The following is a 9,322-nucleotide window of genomic DNA, read 5'->3' as shown; positions in this document are numbered from 1 at the left end:
CCAGATGCCACCGCCAATGGATACTGCTACGTGGAGACCACTGATGGCCAGGAGTAGTTAGGAGGTCCCAGGCAGGAGGCCTTGCCTCTTCGATCGTGTTGCTTTTTGTGCTAGCCTTCTTAAGGCATCCTTGTTTAACTTATGTCTGTACTTAGATATTGTTGCTTCCGCTGACGCTTTGTGTATCGAGCTTGTATTCGAGCCCTCAAGGCCCCTGGCTTGTAATATAAAGCTTGTATTATTTTTGATTTGTGTCTAGAGTTGTGTTGTGATATCTTCCCGTGAGTCCCTGATGTTGATCATACACATTTGCGTGTATGATTAGTGTACGATTGAATCGGGGGCGTCACAGTGGCTGAGAGCACTAGGCTGTCCGAGTTCTTCGAGCGTGTCCTTGATGCCCTGAATATGCTCTAGTCCACCAGGGCAGCCTACCTGGCCGAGGAGTCACGGCAACTTTGTCGGGACGCCTTGAGCAAGGTGTTCAACAAGGTGGCGCATTGGAACCCCTGCGTCGACTTTGTTCAGGTGCTCGACAGCTTGCCATAGGACATCAACCTTCAGCCACTTGAGGAGCGCATCGAGCCCGTCATCAGCTGTGTCAGCGAAGTCGCGAGGCTGGAGGCCAGCGCCGGGATTAACTACTTCGTTCCTTCTAGTTGCTACGAGTTTGTACCCAAGACAAATTATCTTAAGTTAGGATCGCGACAACTTTCGATGTAATATAACTTTTGCTGTACTTTGAACTGGTTGCATGTTATCTTCCCATTCTAGTTCATCCTTGTATTTTGGCGCCCTACGCTTAGTTGGATAGGCCTGTCGGTACGTGCACCCCTTACCGTAGGCGCTAGAAGGACGGATCCTTAGCAGCCTGCGGAGGGCGTCGACACCAGCAAGATACCCTGCCACTCTTGGCGCAGTCACCTGAGCTGTCGAGCAGACTCGAGGCAGAACAGGGGCGCTGTTGATTACGGCAAGGTACCCCACCGTTCTTAGCAGAGCGCAACACCTGAACTGTTGAGCGTACTCGAAACAAAACAGGGGTGTTGCCTATCACGGGAGGGTTCCCTTTGTGTGCAGGTTCTCCATACAAGGACTGAAACCATCAAGGGGGGATAACCTTATAAAAAGGAAGAATTACTCAAAGTTTAGTTGACTTAGCTTTTTGTTGCTACGCGAATCATCATTGTGGTTGTCTTCTTCTTCGGTGCCATGGCGACGAAAAAACTACTACACTAGCTAACAGACCAGATTCTCACAACTAATTCCCCCCTACCTGGTGTGCCAAAGATGTCGGGGAAACCGATCACCTATGCGGTCACAAGGATCCCTTCTAAGTTCGGCAGGGGGTTAGGTGCACGAAGAGCAGGTCGAGCCGTTAGCACATAGGGGATTTTTATCCAGGTTCGGGCCGCGGAGATGCGTAATACCCTAGTCCTGCTTGTCTGGTTATATGTGTGTTCTTGAGCTTTCGAACTAGCAACGATGTGCACTTTGTCCAAAAGTCTGAATCCTCTCTTTGTGCGCCTTGGGCCTCCTTTTATACACAAAGGGGTTACCACAGTGGCACACAGGAGGTGGCAAGCTACAGTCGTATGAGCTTATCGCTCGATCAACGTAGGACAAGCGCATTTAATGCGTTGCCTACGTGTCCTCTCACTTTATTGGGGACGGCAACAGAGGCCATCCCATCCTTCGCCGCCCCCTCGCCTTGCCACGCGTACGGGGCGACGGGGCATGCAGCACCACGCTGGCAAAATGGTAAGCTTCCACGAAGATCTGCATGCCGCCACGCAGGCGCCTGCTTAGTAGGCATGCCTGTCATTATACTGGAGTGGTGGTGAGGTGGCGAAACCTTGTCGGGTGCGGGCCTGGCCACAGCCCAACGATCGTCCCCGGCACGGCTTGCCGGGGGCCTTGGAGTCGTTCCCGGCAAGGTTCTTGCCAGGGGTCTTCGTCTTCTGATCCCACGTGGATTCGTGGGCTACCAATCTTCTTGAGGGGCTACATGCCATCAGGTATGTGCTCTCCCGATCTTGATCTGAACGTTGTCGATGGTGTTAGAGCTCTCAACCCCAAGGGTGGTGGCCCTGCTGATCCCTTCGCAAGCTGCCCCGGCAAGGAGCTTGCCAGGGGCCTCGCAGGTCGCCTCGGCAAGGCTTGTTGCCGGGCATGGCCCTGCCAGCCTTCGGCTGCTTGTCACTTTGAGCGTCTGTTTTGATATTCTTTGTTCCTATCTTGCCTCCTGCTTCCTCCTCTGCTTTGCCAAGCCCTGCTGTAGGCATGGCTGCGACCGTCCATGCACAAGTAAGGGGTACAGAAGTACCCACACTTTTGTACACCGACAAAAAGAATGAACATTATACGGAACAGAAATAATACCACTTGAATAAATGGGTGAGAATTGAAAGGAAGAAGCTAGAGACGGAGTGTTGCACTTGATGATGGTTTAGATGGAAAGGGCAAGATGAAACAACAAATAAGACGAGGATAAGGAGTTCACAAAGATAACAAGCACACAACATATATGCACGCTACCAATATTCGCACTACAATGATGACCATGATGCAAATGCAACAAAAAAAATGACAGTCACAATGCAACATAACAAGTGAGATGAGCATGGTGCAAGAAGCAAAGATATGACAAGCACTCAACATGAACATGGCAACAAACATATAGGAATGGAATATGCAAAACAATTATGATAATGCAACAAACACAATAAACACCCGACAACAACTTAAATAAAAGGAAGGCATCTGGAGCATCAGTCTTGGGGCGTCACAATTTGCTCCCATTACTATTCATGAGAATAAATTTGCTTATGTGGAGAGTAACAAAAATTGTATGCTTATGTGTCATGAAAATAATGCTTTATGTGATAGTTATATTGTTGAATTCATTCATGATGCTACTGAAAGTTTTTATGAGGGAGGAACATATACTTGTAGGAATTGCAATAATATCAAGTTTCCTCTCTATATGTTGAAAATCTTGAAGTTTTCTTGTTTTACCTTCCTATGCTAGTGGATAATTGTTCCCATAAGTTATTTGCTCACAAAATCCCTATGCATAGGAAGTGGGTTAGACTTAAATGTGCTAGTCATATGCTTCATGATGCTCTATTTGTGTTTCAATTCTTATCTTTTATGTGAGCATCATTGAAATCATCATGCATAGCTAAGAAGGCATTAAAGAAAAGCGCTTGTTGGAAGACAACCCAACACCATTACCTACTGTTTTTATGTGTTCACATGATTATGCTACTGTAGTAATCATGTTTTATATCTTTTGTTTCAATAAAGTGCCAAGTAAAGCCTTTGGGATAGTGTGGATGATAGTTGACTCGATTCTGTGCAAAAATAGAAGCTTTTGCTCATAGACCAGGAATTTTGAAAATTCACTGGAACGTGTTTTTGATCTGAATTTTTTTACACATGATTGATATTCAAATTGCCTAGATTTTACCAATTTTGAAGAATTTTTGGAGTTATAGAAGTATTTAAAGTTTCCATACTACTACATATTGTTCTGTTTTTGACAGATTCTGTTTTCTATGTGTTGTTTGCTTATTTTGATGAATCTATGTGTAGTATCAGAGGGTATGAACCATGGAGAAGTTGGAATACTGTAGATACAACACCAATATATATTTAGAATGAGTTCACAACAGTAGCTAAGTGGTGATTTGCTTTATTATACTAACAGAGCTTACGAGTTTTTTGTTGAGTTTTGTGTTGTGAAGTTTTCAAGTTTTGGGTAAGGATTCGATGGACTATGGAATAAGGAGTGGCAAGAGCCTAAGCTTGGGGATGCCCAAGGCACCCCAAGGTAATATTCAAGGACAACCAAGACCATAAGCTTGGGGATTCCCCGGATGGCATCCCCTCTTTCGTCTTTGTTCATCGGTAACTTTACTTGGAGCTATATTTTTATTCACCACATGATATGTGTTTTGCTTGGAGCGTCATTTTATTTTATTAAGATATGCTTGTTGTTTGAATAAAATATTAAGATCTGAAATACTTAAATAAGAGAGAGTCCTCACATAGCTAAATAATTATTTGACTACTCATTGATCTTCACTTATATCTTTTTGGAGTAGTTTGTCCTTTACTCTCGTGCTTCACTTATATCCCATGAGTAAATGGTTGAATGAGTTAAATATCATAAATCTGAATTTATATATGTTTCATATGCTTATACTGAAGGAAATATGCCCTAGAGGGAATAATAAAGTTGTTATTTTATATTTCCTTATTTCATGATAAATTTTTATTATTCATGCTAGAATTGTATTAACCGGAAACTTGATACATGTGTGGATACATAGACAAAATACCGTGTCCCTAGTAAGCCTCTACTAGACTAGATCGTTGATCAAAGATGGTTAAGTTTCCTAACCATAGACATGTGTTGTCATTTGATAAACGGGATCACATCATTAGGAGAATGATGTGATGGACAAGACCCATTCGTTAGCTTAGCATTATGATCGTTCAGTTTTATTGCTATTGCTTTCTTCATGTCAAATTCATATTCCTTTTACTATGAGATTATGCAACTCCCGGATACCAGAGGAATGCCTTGTGTGCTATCAAATGTCACAACATAACTGGGTGATCATAAAGATGCTCTACAGGTATCTCCGAAGGTGTTTGTTGGGTTGGCATTGATCAAGATTAGGATTTGTCACTTCGAGTATAAGATAGGTATCTCTGGGCCCTCTCGGTAATACACATCATAAGAAGCCATGCAAGCAAAGTGACTAATGAGTTAGTTGCAGGATGATGTATTATGGAACGAGTAAAGTGACCTGGTGGTAAGGAGATTGAACTAGGTATGAACATACTGACGATCGAATCTCGGGCAAGTAACATACCGATGACAAAGGGAATAACTTATGTTGTCATAACAGTTCTATCGATAAAGATCTTCGTAGAATATGGGGGAGCCAATATAAGCATACAAGTTCCTATAATGGTTATTGACCGGAGAGGTGTCTCGGTCATGTCTACATAGTTCTCGAACCTGTAGGGTCCGCATGCTTAACGTTCGATGACGATATTGTGTTATATGATATCGGGGAAAGGACACCTATGGGATCACGTGGATCCCTTCTACGGTTGGCAAGGAGAGAGGGGTCCTCAAAGAGCAGGTCCAACGATCAACATGATGGATTTTTACCCAGTTTCGGGCCACTAAGAAGCGTAAAACCCTAGTCTTGCTTTGAGTGTATATTTAGTGCTCTTGGACTTCGACTAGCTGCTATGCATGCCTAGTCCAAAAAGTTTGAATCCTTCTCCAGTATGCCTTGGGCCTCCTTTTATACTAAGGGGTTACCACAGTGGCGAATAGGCACACAAGAGGTATAAAGCTGCTATAGTGTCTGTACTTATCACTTACGTTATAGGACAAAGGCATTAAATGCGCTGCTTATGTGCCCCCTAACTTTATCGGGGACGGACACAGAACCCGTCCTGTCAGTCGCCGCCTCACCCCATCTTGACACGCATCCAAGATGACGCGGCATGAAGTGCCAAGCTGACTCGCTAGCAGCTGCATTGGAGCGGTGCCAGGATCTTCACTAAGGTCTGCATGCCACCACGCAGGTGCTTGCCTAGTTGGATGGCTGGTTGCTATGCTGGAACGGTCGCAGGGCGGCGGAACCTTGTCATGCGCAAGCCTTGCTATGGCTTCGCAGTCGTCCCCGGCAAGAGTCTTGCCGGGGCCTCGCGGTTGTCCTCGGCAAGAGCCTTGCCGGGGACTTTGTCCTATGGTCTTTACGAAGATCTGCATGCCACCAGTCTTCACAAAGATCTGCATGCTACTACAAACGTGCCCCTGAGCCTTAGTCTTGACGTTGTCAATGATGTCATAGCTCCCAACCTCATGGGTGGTGGTCCTGCCAGTGCTTCACAAGCCGTTCCAGAAAGGATCTTGCCGGGGCTTTGCAAGCCGCCCCGGCAAGGATCTTGCCCGGGGTCTAGCTTGTCTTCTACTCTCTGTTTACTGGTTTGGATGCCGCCTTGGTCATCTTGTATTTTGCCTTCAACTGCCTCGTCAAGCCTTGCCATAGGTGCGGCTAGAACTGCCCGTGCATAAGTAAGGGGTACAAAAGTCCCCAGACTTATGTACACCGATTTTGGGCCAGGCCCAAAATAGTGTGCGGGCAAGCGTGGTAGGGATTAACTACTGTAATCTTCTCGTCTATTGCTTTTCCCCACGTTCCGCATTGAGTGTGTGATACGTCCATTTTGCATCATGCTTTTGTATCAATATTTATTGCATTATGGGATGTTACTACACATTATGTCACAATACTTATGCCTTTTCTCTCTTATTTTACAAGGTTTACATGAAGAGGGAGAATGGCGGCAGGTGGAATTCTGGGCTAGAAAAGGAGCAAATATTAGAGACCTATTCTGCACAACTCTGAAAGTCCTGAAACTCCACGAAAGTCAATTTTGGAATATATTAAAACTATTGGGTGAAGAAGGCACCAGAGGGGGGGCCACCCACTGTCCACGAGGGTGGGGGCGCGCCCTACCCCCCTAGGGGCGCCCCCTGCCTCGCAGGCCACCTGGAAGCCCCCCGATGCCCATCTTCTGGTATAAGATGTCTTTTGCCCTGGAAAAATTTGTAAGGAAGCTTTCGGGACGAATTACCACCGTCTCGAGGCGAAAACTTGGCGGAACCAATCTAGGGCTACTGCGGAGCTGTTCTGCTGGGGAAACATCCCTCTGGAAGGGGGAAATCGTCACCATGGTCATCACCATCGATCCTCCCATCGAGAGGGGGTCAATCTCCATCAACATCTTCACCAGCACCATCTCCTCTCAAACCGTAGTTCATCTCTTGTATCCGATCTTTGTCTCAAAACCTCAGATTTGTACCTGTGGGTTGCTAGTAGTGTTGATTACTCGTTGTAGTTGATGCTAGTTGGTTTATTCGGTGGAAGATCATATGCTCAGATCCTTTATGCATATTAATACCCCTCTGATTATGAAAATGAATATGAATTGTGAGTAGTTACATTTGTTCCTGAGGACATGGGAGAAGTCTTGTTATAAGTAGTCATGTGAATTTGGTATTCTTCAATATTTTGATGAGATGTATGTTGTCTTTCCTCTAGTGGTGTTATGTGAATGTCGACTACATGACACTTCACCATTATTTGGGCCTAGAGGAAGGCATTGGGAAGTAATAAGTAGATGGTGGGTTGCTAGTGACAGAAGCTTAAATCCTAGTTTATGCATTGCTTCGTAAGGGGCTGATTTGGATCCATATGTTTCATGCTATGGTTAGGTTTACCTTAATTCTTCTTTCGTAGTTGTGGAAGCTTGAGAGAGGGGTTAGTCATAAGTGGGATGCTTGTCCAAGGAAGGGTAGTACCCAAGCACCGGTCCACCCACATATCAAGTTATCAAAGTAACAAACGCGAATCATATGAGCATGATGAAAACTAACTTGACGATAATTCCCATGTGTCTTGGGGAGCGCTTTCCTGTATATAAGAGTTTTTTTAGGCTTGTCCTTTGCTACAAAAAGTATTGGGCCACCATGTTGCACCTTGTTGACTTTTGTTACTTGTTACCCATTACGAATTACCTTATCACAAAACTCTCTATTACCGATAATTTCAGTGCTTGTAGAGAATACCTTACTGAAAACCGATTGTCATTTCCTTCTGCTCCTCATTGGGTTCGACACTCTTACTTATCGAAAGGACTACGATAGATCCCCTATACTTGTGGGTCATCAAGACTCTTTTCTGGCACCGTTGACGGGGAGTGAAGTGCCTTTGTTAGGTGAAATTTGGTAAGGAAAATTTTATATAGTGTGCTGAAATTTACTGTCACTTGTTACTATTGAAATAATCCTTTGAGGGGCTTGTTCGGGGTATCTTCACCCCGACCAGTAGTGTCACGCCCAATATGCGACCCTATCCAAAAGGAACTCGAAGGTCCCACCAAGGATAGACCCGCATATTGAAACGCTTTTGCAAGGTGGATATCATTAGATCAACATTACATAATAGATGGGGATACATACAAAAGGCATACAATGCCACACGCATACAACATCATCTTACATAAGAGCACCATCCGACCATGGATGAAACACAAACAGAAACGCAAACGACATCCACCCTGCTAGCCCAGGCTGCCGACCTGGAACCTATCCCCTGATCGAAGAAGAAGCAGAAGAAGAACTCCAAACAAGCAAACATCGCTCCCGCGTCATGATTATCGCATAACCTGTATCTGCAACTGTTGTTGTAGTAATCTGTGAGCCACGAGGACTCAGCAATCCCATTACCATGGGTATCAAGACTAGCAAAGCTTAATGGGTAAGGAAGGGGTAAAGTGGTGAGGTTGCAGCAGCGACTAAGCATGATATGGTGGCTAACATACGCAAATAAGAGCGAGAAGAGAGCAAATGGAACGGTCGTAAGCTAGCAATGATCAAGAGGTGATCCTGAACTCCTACTTACGTCAAACATAACCCAAAACCGTGTTCACTTCCTGGATTCCGCTGAAAAGAGACCATCACGGCTACACACACGGTTGATGCGTTTTAATTCGGATCTGGTGTCAAGTTATCTACAACCGGACATTAACAAATTCCCATCTGCCACATAACCGCGGGCACGGCTTTTGAAAGTTTATACCCTGCAGGGGTGTCCCAACTTAGCCCATGATAAGCTCTCGTGATCAACGAAGGATATTCCTTCTCCCAGGAAGACCCGATCAGTCTCGGAATCCCGGTTTACAAGACATTTCGACAATGGTAAAACAAGACCAGCAAAGCCGCCCGATGTGCCGACAAATCCCGATAGGAGCTTCACATATCTCGTTCTCAGGGCATCACCGGATGAGACTAGCTACGAGTAAAACCAACCCTCAAGTTGCCCCGAGGTGGCCCTGTAGGCAGCTCAGTTCGGACCAACCCTCGAAGGAGCACTGGCCCGGGGGGAGGGGGGGTAAATAAAGATGACCCCCGGGCTCCGGAAACCGAAGGGAAAAAGGGCTAGGTGAGGCAAATGGTAAAACCAAGGTTGGGACTTGCTAGAGGAGTTTTATTCAAAGCGAACTGTCAAGGGGGTCCCATAAATCACCCAACCGCGTAAGGAACACAAAATCCGGGAACATAACACCAGTATGACGGAAACTAGGGCGGCAAGAGTGGAACAAAACACCAGGCATAAGGCCGAGTCTTCCACCCTTTACCAAGTATATAGATGCATTAATTAAATAAGAGATATTGTGATATCCCAACATAATCCTGTCCATCATGGAGCAATCTTCAACTTCA

The sequence above is a fragment of the Triticum aestivum genome, chromosome 4B (genome assembly GCF_018294505.1).
Source record: "Triticum aestivum cultivar Chinese Spring chromosome 4B, IWGSC CS RefSeq v2.1, whole genome shotgun sequence".
Lineage (NCBI taxonomy): Eukaryota > Viridiplantae > Streptophyta > Magnoliopsida > Poales > Poaceae > Triticum > Triticum aestivum.
Note: the sequence above shows the minus strand (reverse complement) of the source record.